General features: G+C 35.5%; 1 protein-coding gene across 11 annotated transcripts in view; it reads left to right on the forward strand.

Moving 5' to 3' along the window:
• LOC123310579 (brain tumor protein) overlaps window positions 1-23804 on the forward strand; it is a 187710-nt gene that overhangs the window by 32344 nt on the left and 131562 nt on the right. For 3 of the 11 annotated variants that reach the window (XM_044894113.1, XM_044894110.1, XM_044894116.1), the window contains exons 2-3: window positions 283-340; window positions 14872-14919. The exons of 1 other annotated variant lie outside the window; for it this stretch is intronic. The gene's annotated coding sequence lies outside the window, so the exon portion shown is untranslated. Of the gene's footprint in view, window positions 1-282; window positions 341-14871; window positions 14924-23804 lie in introns of all 11 variants that reach the window. 7 more of the 11 variants (XM_044894109.1, XM_044894108.1, XM_044894111.1 and 4 more) reach the window with 3 other exon arrangements.

The following is a 23804-nucleotide window of genomic DNA, read 5'->3' on the forward strand; positions in this document are numbered from 1 at the left end:
GATCATGACACAATTATCGATTGAAAACAAATTGACGTTCATCCGTCAATCAAGCGTTGATTCCCCGATCAAGCTTTAGAAAACACGGGATTAGAGTCACTGTCTACTGTTGATACAACCTGAAGTCGAAAACTTAAATAACTTAAATTATTCCACAGCCACCGGAGATGTCAATAATTTTTTAATGGAGTATATATGCAATTTTCGCACTTTATAATTCAAACAAAATTGAACACTCTCAATTACTACTATTCCATTCTAATATGCTATTTTTTTTTCCAGAGTATTTTGAAACTACTAAGTTTGAAGAAGTTTTCAACTAATCGTACCTCAGAAATAGGTGAGCTTCAGATAAATTTTTATAGCTTGGATAGTTTAGTATTCTGCATAACACAATCTTAAGTTATGATAAGTATATAATAAGTTGAATTAATTGAAAATATCGGTCAATTATCCTTCTAATAATAATCAATAAAATGAAAAAAGGTTGTTTAATCAAGTCTCACTAACATTCATTTTGCAAAATAAACAAAAAGCAAAAAAGTCTATTCAAAATATCACAATTATTTATTATCATTAAAACTTGGCACTTATATGGAAATTTTCCCTCTATCAATGGGTTGAACGCTCAAAGCTACCCATTCAATCCAGGAGACCGTTAACGCCATTGACAAATCCTGTGACGTTCTTAGGAAACTTGGCGCCTTTTCAATTTCCTTCAATATCACGATGCCCTGCCAAGCATAGGGTAATCACCTAATTACCCCAAGCCAGTTGCTTATGGTATTATGGTATTCCCATGCCAGCAGAGAAACCTGGCTGTGTTAATATTCACGGCCCTTAGCGTGTATGGCCTAGCTAGTTGTAGTAGATTCTTTCAAATACGCTCTTGAGCCAGTGAACTCAATTAAGAGAGTTCACTGTCTTTAAGATTTAGGGCTCAGATCCCCGGGGATGATAGTCACTCTTTCATAAGAGATTTATTTCCATATAATATTCAAGTGATCTTCTTCTTATATCAACAGTAAGCCTATTCTAATTTTAATATTTTTATAAGGAATATATGTCGGAATGAATGGAGTCTAGTGAAATCTATTGTGGAATAAATTATCGAGGATAACATTGTTACATTTGTCAGCTTTCTACCCGAACGGGTCTATTCAATTAAACAAGTTCAAGTTCCAATAGAACATTTGGCAATGATTCAATTTCATTGCATGAATCCATTGTATTGGCAATGTTGTTGAAATGAGAATTCTGTTCCACACTCGTCGGACCGTGAAGATCCTTGTCCAAAGGAAGGCTTGAATTTCCAATATTTTGTAGGTTGCAGGGGGTAGACGCAAGTGAATTTCATGTCAAGGCTATCGAAATATCTACTATTACGGAATATCCAATATTTGCAGCGAGTGAGATGAAAGCGCACATTTTCCTTTCTCAAGTACGCAATTATTGGGGACAAATCGGCTTGAATTCAATGTTACCGCAATGTGTAACGAGAGTGGTGTCCAACAAAACATTTTTAGCTACAAATTGGAAGTATACAACCTGGTTTATTTCCTTCGATATCTCTTCAAATTATTTATTTTCAATCTCAGATACTTACCCCTGTATGTTGAATGGAGAATTCTCCTCAATTTGGGTTATCACAGTATATGCAAGTTTAAACTGAATAATTATGAGTTTCATTCATGAATTTTTCAAATGCACTGCGGAAACTATTCGAAATCATTCTTCAAATATGAGGTTTTAAAATTTAAATCGCTTCGTTCCTAGTTAACGATTTGGCAACAGCACCTACTAAAAAATAAAAATGGCTTGTTTATAAAATAACAGCTGTTGATTTACAGCCATCATAAGGCGCGTACTCACTGGCGATCCTCAACAGCAACCGGCCATAAAAATCCCATAAAATTTTACGACCTTCCTCTTTCTTCGCATACAGCCATCTTTGTCTATTTCATCAAGATAGTGTATTTGTTGTCCTTTATTATCAACGCATATTTCTGTCGATGTTGCCAACTTGCGCAATAGGAACGAAACGCTTTGAATTTTAAATACCCATTTTCATTTTTAAGCACACGGAATAATTTTTTTGGGGAAAAGGCTCAAATTTGGGTTAATTCTGTAACCATAAACGGATGTATTCCAACTTGCAGATATCACCTGCAAGTCCTTTTTTTTTTGAATACAATTTTTTTTTACCTAATGCTGAATTCATAAAACCAGCTGAACTAGCTTTAAGTATTAATAATTAACAACGGGGTATATGTATGAAGGAGGCTTTTTTGAACAACAAAATTAAAAATTAGGTTAATTTTTGTTGAACATGGTAACAAGGGAATATAGTCTGAGTAGGTAGTAATTATTAAAAATGTAGATTTGAGACCTTTATTATTAGATTCTTCAGTTGATTGACAGGAAAAAGGTCGGGTTTGTAGAACAAAAACCACTCCTTGAAACAATGCCGACTTGTTTCGATTTTATTCTAAAATCATCCTCAGGGCTAGTTTTAAATGGTCTAGGTCATGTAATCAAAAAATGGAAGCAAATATGTTGTAGTTGACCTAATATAATAACTTTTTGAAAAAGTTGAAGGAGGGGGTCAAATTTTAGACCCGGTTTTTTTGAATTATGTTCACTGAACTCAGTATTTGGTGAATTTAACATTGTCGCAATTTTAACATCCGTTGAAAATTAACGTACAGCTTACAGAACAACCACTTAAAACTTTCTTGGTATTTGAGTGATTGTCAACCTCCAAATTCATCCACTTCTACTGGTCTGTACCTGAAACTGATTAAGATTCCGGGCGATTTATTTAAGATAGCGCTCAAATTGTTTAGCAGAAATCTATTAAACATGATGGAGCCGAGTTTGCAGGAGTTTCAACATGAATAACTTCGTCGAGTTTATACGGCGGGCTTGCCGAACTAATAAAAACTCTGTGCTGTTGTTGAATTAATAATGTGCAGCACCAAAGTGAACCGACGGTTTTCCCAAACTCCATCTCGGAAATATTTAATGTTAACCGGTGTCGGACCGCCGTGATCCAAGATTTTTCCAACCATTCTTCAGTAAGTAATAGATATTTTTCAACTTGGGGAGATTCACTTAGGTTTCTTCCTGATTATTATCATCTGTCGCAGATTGTTGCGTCCAGGGTGTCCCAAATTTGATATCCTATGTTGGTATAGAAAAAAATTAGAAACAAAAAAAAAAATTTTTTTTATTCATCAGTGGAAATTGGTATTTTGGTGATTCCGAAAAATTCTCATAACTCTTTTGTCTTCAAAGCAAGAGATATGGAACAAAAACATTCTGCAGGCTCTTTTCAATAGAATACATTTTCTAACGCTTTGCTTAATATTTAGACCAGTTTGTCTCAATATTTCATAAATTGTCTCATCGAGAGTTTGCCACTAAAACTACAATGCTTAAAGGAGCTTTTGGGGACCAAACAAATACTAGCTTTACCTAGCTAGCAATTATCTCTTCTTTAAATTCTTTTCTCTGTTATTCAAACCTTGAATTTCTTATATTTTCACTTAAAAATATCTTATCTGAGCAAAATAAACATCTTGGAGCGAATATCTCTGTAATAAATTGATGGAAGCTCAATGATCCCTGTCAATTGTCGAGTAGAACATGATTACTTCATAACAGTTTGCGAGATGTTTAGGTCGATACAAGGAATTATTGCAACTATAGTTTATTGGGATAAAATTTCTGTGGAAAAGACGATGGAAATGCTCTACAGACCTGAGTTACGTAGGGTTGAAGTTCAAACAAATTCATTCCTGCAGGTAGTTACAATCAGTACAATAATCAGAAATATCAAAAAGGATAAATAAAAATAATTTAACGATTGTCAGGAATGTGGACAATTTTATAACTATCAGTTACAAAAAATTTTTCAACGTTTCGTGGACTATTTAGGTACCATCATTTTCAAGGTTGTAAAAATATGTACCTACTCTATAAAATGAGTCAGTTTTACAAAAAACACCTTTACAAAATTTCTAGAAAATGCATCAAGAATGAACGTCAAAATCATAAAAACAAACCAAAATTTCACAGAATGGGGGACAACTGACATATTGTTGACAAATTGACAATGACAATGTGAAGAAAAAGAAAATTTGAACTAAGTTTATTACAATTTACCAATTAAAAAGTCATGAAATTTGAAATGTGTATGCATTAATATACATTGAACATGGATAACATGAAATTTGAGCAACACGAAACCACATCAGGTTATGTCTATTAAAAAATTACAAATCATTCTAAGGTTTTTGACTTCATCTCTGGAATTTACTGAGTTGTCTACGGTCGTGGTGTCATCAAAATCAACATGATGTTTTTCATTAACTGCTTGGACTGTGAGAGGCGTCTTGTCAACATTTCGTGAATTTGTTAACAATCTTAACTCATGATGTTTCATTTTATAGTTGGATTCTTAACACGACTAAAAAACTTTTTAATTGACTTTAAGTTATAAAAAGCACACATTATAATCATTGATAATCTTTTGAATATTTTGGAAAGGTCAGGTATAAATAGGAACATAAAATATCTGTTTTTTCCCACCTCCACAACCAACTTAACATAAGAACTATGTCCTAATAAATTTATTCAGCCTATTAGTAGGTAACCATAATAATGCTTTTATTGCTAAAGCACACAGGATAGTTTTTGTCTGATAGAATTTCTCTTACTAACTTCTATTTTTCAATGTGGAAAACCGGATAACTAAGAGTTAAAAAAATTTTAACCCAATTATTGAAAGATATTAGGAGCACATCCGCTTTTCAGGTATAAAGCTAAAATAATTACTCATTCTCTCTAATCGATACGTTGAGGGTTATGAGGGATATGAAAATAGAGATATATACAAATATATATGTGTACAATAATACAAATATTATTCAGAGGTGCATTCTTGCACGTTTTGGAGCAGAGGGCTCAGATGTGCAGGGACAAGAAGATTTTAAGTCATCCCCATCTTTATTGTCGTCGAGCTTCCCCCATCAGATTTTTATATCAAATTAGTTATTTGATATCTGGATGACTCCAGAATATCAAACTTCGTTACCTGAAACCTCTTGGTCTTCGACAATATGAACATATTGCTGAGCATTTTAATGCCAGCTTTTTGCAGGAGCATTCTGCAGGTGTAGAAGATGGATCTTTTGGTGCTGAAAAAAGGCAGTGGTCACTAGATTGAGTAACAGCCCCGGTTTTCTGGATCTGATATTTTGGACTTCCACATATGCATCTGTAGAGAATCAATAATGGTTAATCAATTGTCGTATGAGCTACTTATATCATACTCATGTATGCATATAATCTTTGAGTATTCAACCCCAAATGGGGGTTAATACTCAATGACATGATAATATTATATTTAGATTGGAATGAGGAATCTGACCAACTGACCAACCTGCAAGTATGCCCTTAGGTAATGCTCTTCTGCAGCTGCTTCTGTTTGTGGCACACTTGCCAGGATGAAGTAGGCTTTCGAGAGGGCCTTCTCAAATATTTGCAGCGGAATGTTGTTCAATCTTATGGTCCATGAAAATAGAAGGAGTGTTGGAGGTGTGGGCCTTTTTCAAATGCCTCTATTTACTTCATTCTTCCCTGCCTGAAAAAAGGTTTTGACAACTTATAGTAGTTAGGAATGTGAACACATGTGTTCTGCTTTCCTTTTACTGCCTTTTTTTAAATTTTGATGAAAACAGAATTTGATGTCATTTGAAAGGCCATTTCTTCTTCTACAAAAGAAGTAACAACCAATTTCTTGTCCGATGCAATCTCATCATTGAAAATTGCTAAAAAACAAAAAGCAGTGCGAAAATTCAGAGGGTTCTTGGTCCCCAAAAGTTGAGCCCTGGCAGGAAATTGTCGCAAACTTCACTTTTCTGATATTATGGATGCCCTTTGTCTGTCGAAACCATTTCTTGCTTTTTAGCAATATTTAGGAAGCACGGCTCTTTTTCGACCAAATTTGCTTAGACTAACAACTTTTAATTATATATGTTCCACATGGATGAGAACTCAAATTCTGTGGGATACTGTGATGCCAAAATATCATACTTCTTTCGGTATTTAAATTTCACCCTTCGATGACACACCATCCATCTCGTGTTCGAACATTCTCTTCCCATACGATACCTGGACCCTTGGAAACCTTACGACCTCCAAAATAACGGCTACCGTTTCCCAATATTCGAAATCAAAGCCAGAATCGCACACACACAGCAATTTTTCTGAAAGGAGACGCTATCCTTCCGGTTGATTTCCTTTCTTCGGAGTCCATTACGAAGGTCTATCTCACCCTCGGAGGGTAAGAAAATAACGAACTACTATGCCCACTTTCGATACAGGTTCCTAGATTAATGCTGGGAGGGGCAAGTGCGAAAAAAAAACACCCAGACGGCCGTAAATTTCATGAGCCCTTCCTATGACTTCATTTGTTACGGAAGTAACAAAGGGAGACCCGTGCGTTAAGTGTTATTTAGAGACTCATTACGTTTTGAGTGAAATAGGGAATGGATGGGACGAATAATAATGCTGGGTTCTCACTGCTTGGTGTTTCCGTCCCTCCGTGAAATTTCAACAGTTTGGGCCTTGGATAATTCAGATTCCAGAAAAGGGATGAAATAATTACCTATTCTAATTTTCCTTGGAAACTTGCAGATTCACACCCAAATTCAAATTCCTAACTCTGTGAAACTTTACGATTCTAGATTCCCAATATTTATTGAAATATTTGTTGTGGGAATTGGGACGAAAAACTTATAGCGCCTGCAATGGGGAATTCTCCTCAATTTGGGTTATCACGGCATATGCAAGTCTAAACTGAATAATTATGAGTTTCATCCATGAATTTTTCAAATGCACCAAGGAAACTATTCAAAATTATTCTTCAAATATGGGGTTTTAAAATTTAAATCGCTTCGTTTCTAGTTAACGATTTGGCAACAGCGCCTACTAGAAAATTAAAAGAACAATGGCTTGTTTATAAAACAGTTGTTTGTTTACAGCCTTCATAAGGTGCGTACTCACTGACGAGACTCAACAGCAAACGGCCATAAAAATCCCATAAAATTGTACGACCTTCCACGTTCGTCGCAGACTTCATACTTTATAGACAGCCATCTTTGTCTATCTCATCGAGGTAGTGTATTTGTTGTCCTTTATTATCAATGCATATTCCAGTCGATGTTGCTAACTTGTGCAATAGAAACGAAACGCTTTAAATTTCAAATACCCATTTTTATTTTTCATTTTTAAGTACTTACAATAGTTTTTTTTTTGGGAAACGGTTGAAATGGTTATTTCAAAACATTTCAAAGATATTTCATAAAAAATACATCTTTTTCGTCAGAAGGAGTATTCCCTATTCGTAATAAAATACTAGGGGCTGTGTTTGAATAACTTCAGTAGAATGTATTGTCTTTTTTTAACCGGTTCACCTCATCATCAAAATTGCATTAGCAGGAGCCTAAATAAATACTGAATTCAGGAACTTCAACGAAAGTTATTATCTTTCTTTTTTCTAAGTTCCCACCTTTCGTATATCTTTTCATACATCTTGTATATGGAACTCTTCAAAAGAATGAATTTGTCATTTAGCTAAATCAAATATCCGCCAGCTGCTATTATAACTATATCTGAAACTATTTGGTTTTTCCAGCAAGTCATTAATTGAAGTTAAAATTGAGAGAAAATGAATATCTTACGTCAGAAACCACTAATTTATAAGGGGTTTTCATTATAATTCAATTCAACCAGTTCGTCATCTTGGAAAGTCAAGATTTTTTTCATTCGTCAAACGAAAAAAAAATAACTAAAAAATAGTTTTCATTGAAGAACAAATATTCATTCATGTTATTAACCTTCCGAGGTGCAACTATCTCTTTCTAGAAGTTTCACATGAAAAAACTTCTCGAAAAGTCTCGCAATTGACTACAATTCGTATCCTGGTGAAATTGAAAAAAGACATTCGTTAAGTGCTGCCATCTTTTCGACGAAAGCGGAAACTATTGTAATATTCGTAACTTCTACTTATCGTTCAAGTGTTCTGGCAACACCCCACATTCTGGTAGTCTTTCCCCCTTTACGCCTTATACGGATGGCGAGAAAGTCCCGTGGTATAAACTCCTCTTAAGGGAAAATGGAAATTCTGAACCGATTTCATGAATTGTTTCTAATAAATTGTTTGTTGGAATTGAACGATTCGTGAAATGTAAAAACTATTTATGGGAACATCTAATTTTAGTTTCCATATGTTGTTTACGGAAGTCACACAGTAGGAAAGGTAGTTCGAAACTGCTGTTTTTCCATGTTTCCGGTTTTTCCTTGATCAGTTTTCAGTTTAGGTACTTATAGGGTTCTTTTGGGTAACCCTTCCTTTGATTCGTGGTATCGACTAGAATGATGAAAAAATTTGGATTCTAATTTGAAAATTTTTAATTTTTATTAATTCGTATCATACGAAGATATGTATGGTACCCCGTTGACATTTTTCCTCTGCTTACACTGAGATCTGGAACGAGAAACAGGTTTTTAGGATCTGTCTCTTGTTCCATTTCTTTACACCCGCTTCATTGTTATTTTCAGATTGTAAAAGTTTGTAACACTCTTTTTCAAAAGAATATATATATATATACCCAACTTGGTGATCTTCCCATGAACACCCTGTACATTTTCGTTCCGAAAATGAATTATTTAATAATAAATAATGGCAGAATTAGAAGTGGTGAAGATTTTTTCGATAAAAACGTCCCCAGCAGCAATAATAAAAAATTTGACCCCTCATTTTTGAACATTTTTCCATAAGAATCTCAATAACTCAAAAACCGTTTAATTTTTACCTGTGGTACCGGAAGCTGCAGAGGAGCCCACATAGTCGAAAATCCCAACATGCAAATTTTCACCACAAACACAAAACTATGATCTCAATAAAATTCTGAGACCATCCCCTGTAGGACACCCTGTATAGTGCGACATATTTAAATTTGAACAGAATTTTTTTTATCCCAAAGGTTCCGTTTTGATTCTTCAAGAAATGGTCGGTAAATTTTAAATCGTGAGGAAATCTAGCAGGTAGTTCAGTGAAGATGATAGCTTATTTCTTTTGTCAAACAATTCTCTAGCTGTTTTCTGTTTCAGAACAGGTATTCCTTCGCCTTATTTTTGCAGGTAAATCTAATATATCTTGACCCATAATTGGGCTGCAAGGCGGGAATTTCAACCATTCTCTGAAATAAATCCACGTAATCATCAATAAATTAAACTTGAATTTGTAATTATTGTACTTCTTCATCCTCTTGGCAACTTGATGCAGGTCAGTAATTTCGAAAGCAACACCATATAATGAACCGAATGTGTAACGAAAGAACGATCTATCTAGTCGAGATTGTGATGCAACCGAATTGAGCAACTCTAAAATGTCACTTGTGTCTTCGAGTCTTTGCTTTAACATCCCATGAGATGTGGGACAATTTCGAAGGTGACCGTAACGAATATAGATGAATTAACAATCTGCGTTCATTCGAATGGAACGCTTATTGTTATTTGCTTAGAAAGAGCATCACCACAATATTATTGAAGTTAGTTGAAAACTAACTTGAAAAAGTTCTGCATCTTCCGCGTGTTTCGATAGTATAGTAGTAAGTGATCACCTCCCAATTCATTGAAGAAGGAGATTCTGGAAATTTTAAATGAATTTGAATAATTCCAACTTGAGGAATTATTATTGAAATACAGGCAGAGGTTTTTTTGAGAAGGTTGAAGTCCTCAAAATGTGTCATTTCGCCAAAAACTGCCTTACTGGTTACCTCTAGATTGTTTCAACTTCATCTCCTAATTGTTCTATGAGCTACCACTCAAGAGTCGAGTACTGCAAGCAAGTGCTCAAAAGCGACTCAAAAGGAACCGCAGGATATAAATGATTAGCTGCGAACAAATTTAACAGGTGATTTCTTGTTGAGAAATAAGTAGGGCCTTTTATATATCTGTGCGCAGATTATTTTCAATTCTTTTCTTTGAACACCCAGAAACTGAAAGTAATGAAATCAAGCAGATATTTTTCGCGAGTGAGAATGCGCTCAAAAAATGTTGGACTATCTGCGGTTGAAATTCGACTACAAATTTGGATCGGAGAAGGAAACTGCTAAACATATCTTCTTCAAGTGTCCAGAGCTGGCTAGCCTAAAAAGTGCACATCTGGGCGAGTCAGTTCTTAATAGGGAATACTCCTTCAGAGGAAAATGATGTATTTTCTAAGAAATATCTTTGAAACAACTATTTCAACCGTTTCTCACAAAAATTATTTTAAGTACTTAAAAATGAAAAATAAAATTGGGCATTTAAAATTTAAAGCGTTTCGTTTCTATTGCACAAGTTGGCAACATCGACTGGAATATGCGTTGATAATAAAGGACAACAAATAAACTATCTTGATCAGATAGATAGACAATGATGTCTGTCTATGAAGTCTGCGACGAACGAGGAAGGTCGTAAAATTTTATGGGATTTTTGTGGCCGGTTGCTGTTGAGGTTCGCCAGTGAGTACGCGCCTTATGATGGCTGTAAATCAACAGCTGTTATTATATAAACAAGCCGTTTTTCTTTTTATTTTCTAGTAGGCGCTGTTGCCAAATCGTAAACTAGAAACGAACCTCATATTTAAAGAATGATTTTGAATAGATTCCGCGGTGCATTTGAAAAATTCATGAATGAAACTCATAATTATTCAGTTCAAGCTTAAATATGCTGTGATAACCCAAATTGAAGAAAATGCCCCATTCTGGTGACGACCATTACTCCTAAGATTGTCGCCAGATTTGTTAACCATATGCTGAAAACTGATTTAGCTAGGTATAAAAACTAAGGATCATCAAGGTCGCATCTCTTAAATTGTTAGTTTTTTATTCAGATTGTTAGAATACCTTAATGACCATAAACACATTTGAGAAGATTTTTCTACGCTATTGTGATGTATTTGGGGATGTGAAATCCTCATCAAGAAATGTCCTTATGTTCAACAATCAAAGCAATGTTTCAGATAGATTGGTCTATGTTATTATAAAATAGAAATACACAAGAAATTATCACTCGTCATCAATATCATTATCTATAAACCTGTGAAAACGAAACATTGGTACATGTTCCCACCAACTTAGTATAGAAGCTCTCAAATGGAAAGAGCAGCAACCGTTTTCACAACTTCTCGAGGAGTGTAAGAATTTTATCAAAAATTTACGACGGCACAAGTTTACCTGAAGGTAAGCACATAATCCCTGTGTGTGGCTTGAAAAAGGAAACCGATATAGTCACAATAAGCTTGTTTTTGTTGGACTCAGGTAGATGGGTCAGCTTGAGGATGTTTAGAGGATATACCACAACACGTCCCGCTTGAATCGGACCATTACAATGTCCGACCAAATTGTGGAATTAATTTGTTATCTTTTGTTGGTAGAACGACAGGGGAACCCTTCAACAAGGCTCAAGATTTTATATCTTTAGGTTTCGCAACAGCTGGTATGCGCTTTGGTGTTTTACGACGGATAATGAAGAGGGGAAAGTCAGATATGGTGTTTATATTTTCATTATCTATTAGGGGCGGTAATTAAACTGACTAGTTCGATTCAACCTTTTATGGGATATAATGATATTCTATTTCAGGAAGTTGGAATGTTGGTATAGTTAAAAAAATGGTCTTATTTTTAAGAAATGAATTCATTCGAATGAACAATGCTGCCATGTGTTGTCCACTAACGGGCTTCCTATGTTGCAGTTCAGATTGACGTCACGCTGAGGCTCACACAAATCATATATTATATCTATGATCACAGAAATTCAAATTGTAAAACCACTTAAGATCACAAAAACACCAGCTAAACCAACACTTCACAAAGTGAAACTTTGGCTTGTGTGCCCCTCGAGCAAAATGGCGGTCTGTCAAAGTCAGCTGATCCAAAATGCCCTATTATGGGTTTCATGTTGAATAGTACGAGAGCTCGGCAGCTTTCTTATAAGCTGTCACTTTGTGTCAGAACTAAAAACTATGCTATTGATGCCAATTGAAAGGGATACGCATAAATGCTACTTGTGAGCAATTCATCTGTCCATTCTTTATGAATCCTCGTCTTCGGAATATGATTCTTCTTGCTTTCTAAGCTCTTCAGCTTCAGGATCTGACAAGAATTTGTTGCCTAGGGTGGTATGCTGTTTTAGTTTTTCTAGTGTGTTGTTTACTCGTTCATATCGACCATTATGGAAGCTCAGTTATGTACGTATGTTGTATCTAAAAAACTCGACAAAAGCTAAGGTTATAACCTTAGCTAAGAGCAGATTTATCCAATGACGATGCCAACAGATGCCATCGCGTGCGTCAGGCTTGACGAATACAAGTTATTCAATGCAAAGTACTCACAAAAGGTACTTTGCCACTGAAAGTATTCGTTTTAGAAGTGGTGGACCACGTGATACAGCTTCAATTGAAGACGGTTTTTGAACTCTTTTGGTGAGCAGATGTCCTCCAGAACGACAAGATAACGTCTTGGAAATGTTACAGGTTACAGGCACTTCAAATTTCCCAAGCGCAGTCGGAAGACGTCTTCATGAAGTCAATCTGACATTTTTCGTTAACACGTTAAAAAGATCAGTGAAATTCTGAAAGATCCATAAAATTGAATATTTGTTAGGTTGAATAACCACGCATAGCTAAGATTAACTCCTTCCTCTTTGGTCATTGAGCTCGTTATTCTGAAGGTTTTGTTAACATTATAGTGTTGTGTTGTGTATTTGGCTCTGGCAACGTTTTAACCATCAGAGAAAATATCATATGCTTTATGAAAACCTTAAATGGCTTATCTTTTTATCAAGAACGAATCGAAAAAACTGGAGAGGAAAAAAAGTGTTGTTTTGACTTATACTCTTGATTGTTCCAGATCTTTGTTGATGATATAATAATTGTTCAATATTTTTATTTTCTCACATTGTAAAAGAGTATGTACAGGGTGGGCAAAATTGGTGATACCTCGATACCTGAACTACAACTTTTTAACCCAACGAGATGGAGAAAAATGAATGTACCATTCATGTCGTCTTTTTTCGAGAGACTAATAATGCCATCAACTGCATTCCTCCAACTTCTTTTGCTTTTGAGTTATAGGCCAAAATTTAAATTTGGGCGATTTCAGCTTTGGTCATTATCTCCGTTTCTGTTTGTGCTAGGATGTTGAAATGAAGACACAATACAGACACTTTTTTTAAAGCAATCCAGTGGCGTACCACGATTTCTTCCTACAGGGTTATTTGCGGAGCTATAACATGAAGTTGTGTTTCTTCGTATGAAAACAGTAGTTTAAAATAACGTCATTTTTTTTACCGTTTCAGAAATATATTATACATCACCCTCAGTCTTTCTAAGTCATTTTAAACTACTGTTTTCATAAGAAAAAATACATCTTTATGTTATAGCTCAGCAAATATACCTGTTGGAAAAATATAAAAAAAGTGTCTGTATAATGTTTTCATTTCAACATCCTAGCTTAAACAGAAACGGAGATAATGACCAAAGTTGAAATTTCAATTTTGACCTATAACTCGAAAACAAAAGAAGATAGAGTAAGGCAGTTGATGGCATTATTAGTTTCTCGAAAAAAGACGACCGTCATGCATTTTCCTCTATCTCGTTGGGTTGAAAAAGTTGTAATTCTGGTATCACCAATTTTGCCCACCCTGTACAGTGTAAAAGTGTACACAACTGTCCTTTCAAATCTCAGATATTGTAATTTTTGGATGCAGGCAACAGAATCCATTAAAAATTATCATCAATCATAGGTCTAATACACACACTTTTCTTTCAAACTATCGCAATATCAATTTGTTCTAATCTCCACTTCTCGAGTGGAGTACTCCTTATCCACAATGAGCCTCACTTGTAGTCGAGTGGCCGCCTCGACGGCACTACAAATTTTCGTGGAAAAGTCTTGTGTGGGAAATTGATGCCGGTGGATTATGCCAAAACACGGAGGGTTCGCTATATATGGGAAAAGTTTCTTCGCAATTATGCGTCAAAATGTTATCTGACGTAGTTTCGCTTTTTATATGTATGCGCCTCGGATTGCGAAAGAACTTGGGCTTTCGTTCGTCTGAGGAGCTGTTACTCCTTACCTTTCATAAATCTGCCTCAACGGTTGATGTTTCCTCTCGGATTACGACACCGTCTGAGATGCAGGATAATTCTTCTTTCTGCCTGCTGCTTGAAGATCGCATTCTACACTACTTTTGGAGGTTATATCGAGTAGAAAGCACAATCTAGGTCCTTTAGCATCTTACCAAAAATTGATAAAGATATGAAAACTGTTTATGCAGAGAGAGCAGCGCAAAATAGCTATTTTCCTAACAAATGCGAAAAGAGACTATCGTTGACGCTTGACGTCGCTTGAGCGTGCACCTAAACCTCTTCTTATTTACAGATGACATCTGAAAAGCAATTTTATTAATTTTTTACCTTAAAATCTAGAAAATTTACATAAATGAAATAATGAAAATGAGCAGATATTCCATGAAAGCGAGAAGGCAATAAAAATTGGTGGGTAGAAAAAGCCTCCTCAAGAAACTTTTCCATTATTTATCTTATACCATTGAATAATTAGTTTTTGATAAGAATAAAAAATATGAAAGGCGCACAGTATTGTTGACACCTTTTTCTGCAGCTATTCCTTTAAAACCTGTATTTACATACCATTCTATTCAAATCTATAAAACAAGGAGTACAAAGTTTTTTGGAACATTTAACAAGATATTCTTCAATTCCATATACAATGATAAATGAAACTTTTTTTTCAGGTGAGCTGAACGTAGCATGCCCCAGGAATAGTTAGATTGACATTAATTGTATGTATGTATATATATTACGAGTTAACAAATTGATCAAGAACACTCTTGCTCTCATTCCCATTGAAGAATTGTGAATTATTTTTCATACACACGAGCACCGATGGTCTTGTAATATCGTACTCCAACTATCAGAATAATGATAACTAACAATGGGTTATTCAACCACGACACGTGTTTCGCTATCACAGTAGCATCTTCAGGTGGGGGAAAGTCAACTTCGTCCTTTTGTACACTTGTAGCGAAAAACATGTCGTGGTTGAATAACCAATATTGGTAAAAATCACGTAATTCGGGTTTTGGTTCAATTATGTTCTTTTATCAAGTATCGGCCACATCAATTACAATTTTTATTCCACTATTCGAATCTAGGGCTTGACTATTAGCTAACCTGAATTGAACCTTGTAGATTGGTGCGCCTTGTGGATTATTTGCTTTTTTGTTTCATTTGAAACACGTTATAGTCAGCATATGTTGAAAAGAAGAACAAAAAAATAAATCTGTCGCAAAGACAGATGACAGTTGTTTTTTTCCAACGTATTGTAACTTAGTCACCTTTTTGAGTGGATTCATAAAACGGTATACAGGGTGTAGTAGGTAGAACTGGTCGAAATAAAGCATTTCACCAAAAATCACCTATACAAAACTTTCAAGATGACACAGTTGAAAAAAAAATGACAATGATTACTGAAATAGATACTAATAATACTACCCTAGACCGTCTGTTAGCTGAATTATCGTAAAGCAGTGGGAAAAAACTTATCTCCTGATTCGACCAAGTGGTTTCGTTTAGGATATTGGCTCGTTCGATATCTACATGGTAATGAAAATGGAAACTTAGGATTGCTGAATTGTTGTCATTATTTTTTAGTAACTTACACGATTTTATGAATTGGCTCATTTCGATACCAACTGACAATAGATTCAAGACACAAGTGTGAAAAAAAGAATATTACTTCAATATCTCACCAATAAAATTCGTTTAAATTATTCATGAATTTTTTCACAATGGGCATCACAATCTTCTTGTTCGAACATTCCAACAATCGTCGTAAAAATAGGATGAAATGGGGAAACATCATAGCACTGTTTCAGCATATCTAACATAAGCACTTTCAAGAAACTGCCTCTATTTTCTACATTTTTTGTCGCCCTAAATTGCACGATACCACAATTATGATTCTCTCAAAAGTGACCTGATGCATCTAATCCTATGAACTTGGTACTGAACCATTCATTGTCCAGCGATATGTTTATGTTTTGTCTCGTTTTTGCGATGACGGTGTCACCTTCCTGGTCCCGTACCTGAAATTCAATGAAATTTTGTCGAACTTCTAGGGGTTGTATCTCAGCCTTCTTGGATATTTTATATAGACAATTTTGGGTGAAACGACCCATTTTGATGAAATCTACCTTCTGTAAAAAAAGCCTCACCTTTGAAAACACCCTGTATACTCGGAATCAATTAGCAATATGTTTACAAATATAGTCTACTAAGATCAAAGACCTATATTCTAACATATGTTACATTATCCTAAGCAAGTATATTTACGAAATGTAGGCTTTTCGGCCATTACAATGAAAGAAGAAAATGAAGGAGAGTTTAAACAGACGATAATATTGGTAAAGTGTCAAGATAGATTTCACTTTCGATGTCAAGTCCGACATCCATAACCATCCGGTCATCGTGACCCGAACGCCGCATAAAAAGCTTCATTATACCGTGATTACGATTCGTCGAGACATTTCTCGATTATGTTACGTGACGTACTCGATGTAACAACAATCTCCCATACATCAATGTTCGTTCCAACAGTTTAATTGATTCGCCAGGAGCCGTCGTTCCACGATGGAAACTAAATATCCATCATCTCGTGTCGCTTTTGTTGTTTGCGGGGCCCGTAAGCCTGTTTGAACGCGGAAAGATAACATATACCGGCTGATTGGATGAATTTATCGGCGATCTCATCGAATTGTTTTATGCGCGGATAACGATCGGGCCGTTTGACGATAGACGGATTAGGGGTAAAACGGTTCAACGCGAATATCTGTTAGCTCGTATAAGCCGGGTTATACTAGGCCCTGTATCTCAGGGCAAATGTAAGCCTCGCCGTAATGACCTCGCTTAATGAAGCTTCGTTTGGTTGGAGTACTCGTTCGTTTCAATGGAGGGAGTGAGCTGGAGTTATCCCTGGGTTAAAAACGGAATTGACTTGGCGTACACGTGGCGTAGGTTAGTGCTTGACAGTTGTTCTGAAGATCTGAATAGTTTATGCATGATCCAGTATAAGCAGGGGCTTTTCGTTGTGGCAGCCTAGGCAACCGCCTAGTCCCTCGAGATAATATGGGCAGTGGCTAGCATCCCAATAAGTATTATTCAGAATAAGGTAATTGTTGTGGAAATTGTTCGTTGAGTTGAGAGAATTTATCAGTCATGATACGTTGACCTATATACATCTCCGCAAATTCAATTTTTTTCGTATTACCAAAGAGTAACAAGATTTGATAAAGTACTCTTTGGTAGTACAATGGATTATACCAGGGGCTGATACTACGTCAAAAAGTTAGCTCTGTTGTAAGAGGGCCATAATCAACGATAAGTCGTGAACTTAATCTGAGCCTATCTTTGTTTCACAAGTTTACCGTAGATTTAAAGAGACTGGAGGCTTCATTCGGAGACCACAAACAAACAGACAACGGTGCACCGCTTCATCGTCCCAAATTCGCTGAGAAATCGTCATCTTATGGGCGTTGATCTGCAACAGCAGGTAACGAAGGTCCCAGTAGTGACTGTCAGTCAATGGACAATTAGGCGACGTCTGAAGAAAGCTAACTTGACTCCAAAACATGAGCCAGCCAGAGGCCTGAAAGTGATCGCAGCTGGTCAGCTGCTCTAAGCCTAGCGTCAATTCGCTCGTGAACACCTCAACTGGACCATTGAGCAATGGAGCTCCAATTTATTCTCCTCAAGAGCAGAATGAGTCTCCGTAGGCGTCCAGGAGAATGATTTTCGCAATGCTATTTTGTTGAAACAGTGTCATATCTGTCATGATGGCACACGATTCCTCAAGACATTAAAAAATTAATGAAGTGCACGAAGAATCTTTTGCAAGCCGTCATAAAGGTTAGGGGAAGTAACACCTAGGCGATTGATTCATTTAATTTTTTTCTACTTTCATTTAAATTTTGTTTTGATTCATTATTTCGTGATTTCCATTTTTCTTGGTTTTCGATGTATTTTTGTTCAAATTAGATTGAATCGATAAATATTGAACCGACTTTTAATATTAGGATGTCATTTTAGAGTGAAAATATTAGGCTTTTGAGTATGGAGTATTTTATGAAAATCGAAAGAAATCTTTCATGCTTCTTCTGTACAGAGTGGACAAAGTTCGTAATACCTAAACCACAACTTTTTAACCCAATGAGATAGAGTAAAATGAATGTGCCATTCATGTCGTCTTTTTTCGAGGAACCAATGATGCCATCAACTGCATTCCCCTATTTTCTTTTGTTTTTGAGTTATGGGCCAAAATTGAAATTTCAACTTTGGTAATAATTTCCATTTCTTAAGTAGAAATGTTATAGCTCAGCGAATAAACCTGTTGAAAAAATTCACAGTACGCCACTGGATTGCTATCAAAAAAGTGTCTGTATAATGTTTTCATTTCTAGCTTAAGTAGCTAGAAATAAAAAAATTATACAGACAATTTTTTGATAGCAATCCAGTGGCGTACTGTGAATTTTTCCAACAGGTTTATTCGCTGAGCTATAACATAAATTTGTGTTTTTCCGTAGGAAAACGGCATTTTTTTCCTTTTCAGAAATATATCAAACATCGCCCTCAGTCTTTTCAAGTCATTTTAAAGTACTGAAAAAACACTTATTTATGTTATAGCTCAGCAAATATACATGTTGGAAAAAATCAAAGTACGGCACTGGATTGCTATAAAAAGTGTCTGTATAATGTTTTCATTTCAATATCCTAGCACAAACAGAAACGGTGATAATGACCAAAGTTGAAATTTTAATTTCGTCCTATAACAACAAAAGAAGATAGAGGAATGCAGTTGATGGCATTAGTAGTTTCTCGAAAAATGACGGCCGTAATGTGCCATGCATTGTCCTCTATCTCGTTAGGATGAAAAAGTTTCAGTTTAGGTATCACCAACTTTGCCCAGCCTGTACCTACAGGTTTGGCAAAATGCGTTGTTTACTGAGGAGATCTCGAGAACTATAAGAGCTAGAAAAAAACGGATGACACATTTCCAGTTACAGATCTGAAACTTCAACCTTCTTAGGCACTTTCATACGTAGAATCCACTGATAAAAATTCTTTTCCATTTGAAAAATATCAAATGCAATAAAAGTTTGCATTTAAAAACAACGTAAATTCGTTTAATGATTCGAAATGAAAAAATATTTTGAGCTCGTCTGTGGATCCTACGTAAAAAAGTACCTGTAGGTTCAAGTTTCAGATCTGTAACTTCAAAGACAAAAAGGTCGTCAAGATCTCATTTTTTACTTATAATTCAAAACGAATAATCTTAGAAGTATACGGTGTCACCATTCTTTGTTTCTCTGAAAAATAACTCGGGAATGTGTCATCCATTTTCTTCTAGCTCTTAGGTATATTTTTCGAGATCCCCTCAGTAGACGACGAATTCTGCCCACCCTGTACGGTTCAAGTCGATTTAATTGCACGCGAGTGTATTCTATATTCGATGTATTTTCATATTATATATTTTTTGGGTAGGTATTGTAACCCAAATCTATCTTTGTAAATCTTATCATAGTTATTTCACAATTGAAATTTACAATATTTTTCAAGTGAAGTAACATGAAATATGATTTCGTTCGTACTTTCTCTTTTGGAACAAGTGCGCCAATCTAAGTGAAAATTGAATTTGATTGAGAAAACTATGTATTTCAATTTTGATGACAAAAATTTTTCAACTGATTCAGAAAATATAGATTTCGATATTTGAAAATTGAATCTCAATATTTTGAGTTCTATCCTGATAATCTCAGGCTTGCATGTGCCATCTCGAAGGGCTATTGGAAGTGAAAGAGCCCAAAAATTTTCATCACAATCGGACCACTCGTTCCCGAGTTAGTGATATCGGATGTTTAAGCCGAAATCCATAAATCACCCTGTATGTTCGGAATTAATGACCTTTGGATACAAAAGATGCAACTTCTCTGAAAGGACAAGATGACCCTCATTCACGATTAGGCTATGACCAACCGCTCTTGAAACACCTTTTATGGAATACATTTCTCTTATTGTTGTCTGATTTTTCATGGTGATGGACTAGTGTCGGAATCGATAGTCAAAGAATATAATTGCTATATAGAAAAAATCGTGTTTAACTGATATTAAGAAATATGATATAATGAAATATGATACAAAGTTTTCTACAAACAAAATTTCATATCATTTTGAATGAGTCACACCGTATATTTTGTATTTGTATTTACAATCGTTTCAAAATCTCAGAATTCAACATACTCTTATTTTCCCTTTTTTACGACTATAACGCTGCTATCAAAAACAGTTCTTTTAAGATAAAAAAAAGTGACAAAGTTCGACATCTCAAATGCGGTGTACTTGGTGCTCTATACAGAATGTTACATTTGTAACGCATCGGTAATGCAATTCGGACACTCTGTATCAAAGATTATAGAGTATTTCATAATCTTTGCTCTGTATATTTTTGGACTTTCTCTAGACTGAAATGACAGGCAAGAATATTTTACTGTTTACTGCAGATGTACCCCCGCTTTATAAAGCTGGCCTTGAATGAGTAAAATCCCTATTTATGAATCTATCAAAGTTCCAGGGCGACATGAATTATTCCACTATGACTCTTTTCCCAATGTGCAGTTACTACAAAGCTACTAGGTACTTGAGCAGTTTCATAAATAAACGTTCCGGTAATCCATTTCCAATAACGCCGAACGTCATAAAAAAGCCATAAACTTCAAACAATGTCCTTATCTCGAACCGTAGGACCTTCGAAGGTCACTGACCATGCAACAACGTCCAGACGGACAATACCGCCCGCTGCAAGTTTGGAATATTTCCATCGATCCGTCATCATTTTCGAAGAACCAGTTTCTAAAGCTGTCTTCTTTCTCGTTAATGGCCCAGCTCATACGTGTCTGATTTTTAAGTCGAGTCTCTGTTAACTGGACTAATTTGGAATTCTTCAGGAATCTGGAATCTGATCGATACAGGGAGATAGTCGTTTAAAAAATTCCTGTACTAATTTGTTTCCAATTGGTGTTGATCGAGATTCTTGGATGGTATCACTTGATCTATAGGAACTAGGTGTAAAGAATCTATCAATGAAAATTTTCTGATGGGATTAATCAGATACATAAGAATTCATTATGGCCATCGGAATTGTGATAATTGTACTACTAGGATTAGGAGTTCGGAATACATTTTTCAAAGCTGTATATTGGTGAAGATGAAAAACATGTTTTATATCTCTACTGTAGGTGACTTACGAGGATGTATTGATATCTAGTTAGCCTAGACCAATTCCATGCATAAAAAAAATATTGCGTTAAAAAAGCAATAAACAATAACTCATTAGAAGTGTCAGTGTGAAGTTTGAGGTCCAAAAAGTGAACCAAAGTAACGCAATAAATTAAAAGAAAGAAGATGTCCACCGAAATTGTGAAAAACGAAAAATTGTAGTATCGAGCCATCATCAAGTACCTGTATTTAAAAGGGTAAAGAGGTAAGCAGATCCTTGACGATTTGCTTAATAATACCCTTGGTTATCAATGTCTTTCGTATGCGACCGTAAAAAAATTTCCATTGAAGATGATGACCGATCGGGAAGGCCAGTTTCTGTGTCAGTCCCCGAAAATAGCGATACAGTTCATGACATGATTTTATCATGTCGTATTTCATACGAACGCGTTCATCATATAGTTCACGTCAATTTGGACATGAGAATAATTGCTGCAAAATGTTTGAATGTTGATCAAAAGCGTGCAAGGGTAGAAGCATCGCGTTCGATCTGTGTTCGATTTGAAAACGATGTAGACTTAAACCGAATTGTTACTATGGATGAGACTTGGGTAAATTTCTACGATCCAGAAACAAAGCACCAATCGATGGAATGGCGACACTCTAGTTCTCCAAGACTCCAAGAAGTTTCGTGTCCAAAAATCTGCTGGAAAAGTTCTTGCTTCAGTTTTTTGGGATTGCCATGGAGTAACCATGATTGATTTTTTGGATAAGGGTAGAACAATAAGGAGATTGGTATTCGACATTACTGACCACTCTACGGGAAAAAATTAAAGAGAAAAAACGCGGAAAGCTATCCAAAGATGTTTTGTTTTTGTAGGACAACGCGCCTGGACACAAATCTCATTTTCCCATGCAAAAAATTCGTGATTTAGTGTTTGAATTACTAGAACACCCCCCTTATTCACCAGAATTGGCTCCATCCGACTGTCATCTCTTTCCTCGACTGAAAAAAAGTTTAAAAGGTCGTAAATTTTCTTTCAACGAGGAGGAAATGAAAGCTGTGGAGGTCTGGTTTGCAGAGCAAGAAGAAACATTTTTTTTTAGAGGTTTAGAGACGTTGCAGGTTTGCAGTAATAAATGTATCCAATTGTATTTTGACATTGAAATTTTGTTTGCTTCTATAGTAGGCTAAGAATTTTTCAATATATCCTCGTAAATCTATTATTGAATTGATGTGGCCGATACTTGATGAAAATCATAATTGAACTTAGTACAGATCAAACGCTATCTTCAGCCACCTGAACATGCTATTGTGATAGCGAAACACGTGTCGTGGTTTGAAATCTCATTTGTGAAAATTTGGTTCAAGTTCACTTAAATCTACACCAGCCAAAGCGGAAACATACTAAAATTTATTACATTTCTATTACAATTTATCAAATCAGATCTGAACTTTATTAGACTTTCAAATCGGACATAGATGTATAGTTTGGCCCTTGTCGTATTTTTCTTTCATGGAACGATTTGTGGAAATTGAAATTGATTTGGAAAGCTTTCTTGTTTTCTTGAACTTTTAAGACAACTTTGTATTATTTTTGTGCTTCTGATCAAAATATGACCTCAAACTTGGAAGATTCTGCCAGAAGAAGTCAGAACTACAACTTGCAACTGAACTGAGGTACGCTGAATTCGTCGATGAAACTTTATAACGTTTGTTGCAAATTCGATGTACGAAACTCTCAAAAACAGCTTTGTTAGTATGAAGATAAAAAAGTATCGAATAAATGAAATATAATATATATCCTCTTCGTCTAGAATCATAAGCTGCACTGTTGCACCCGTACATGATTTTCAATGCTTTGACTAAAAAACCTTATCCAGCGAGTTATCCAGCGCAGTTGGATATCATTAGACCGATACCGCTGCAGTTGACGTATTCAATGCAGGCATCAGTAACGACACGATTTACTTTGTCAGTTCGCGTTCAAGGTCCCACTAAAACCACCCCGCTTAAACTTGTTGCTTTCTGCATACAAACAACAATTCAGTTCATTCCGGATAGGGTGCAAATCACCCGATGGATCGAAGGGAAATAAAAACGTCGTCTTTGCCTATTTGAACAGTATCTGGAATATTTGGGAGAGGAAAGATATTGAATAGGGGTTGTTTTGCAATTTAATTTGAATTTGAGTATTTCTCGTTCCTACTTGCTAGATTATCGGAAACATTATTCACATTCATGTGAGTAGTTGAGAAACCCGCCCTCATATAATGTTTAAGGGGTTGAGAAAAGACGTGTTCTTCAAGCTCAAAATTTTAAATAAAAAAAAAGGGATTTCCTCAGTTTTAATCTCTGAAGGAAGATTCTTTTGAAGGTCAGGATGATCGGACTTAG

Source organism: Coccinella septempunctata, chromosome 3 (assembly GCF_907165205.1).
Source record: "Coccinella septempunctata chromosome 3, icCocSept1.1, whole genome shotgun sequence".
Lineage (NCBI taxonomy): Eukaryota > Metazoa > Arthropoda > Insecta > Coleoptera > Coccinellidae > Coccinella > Coccinella septempunctata.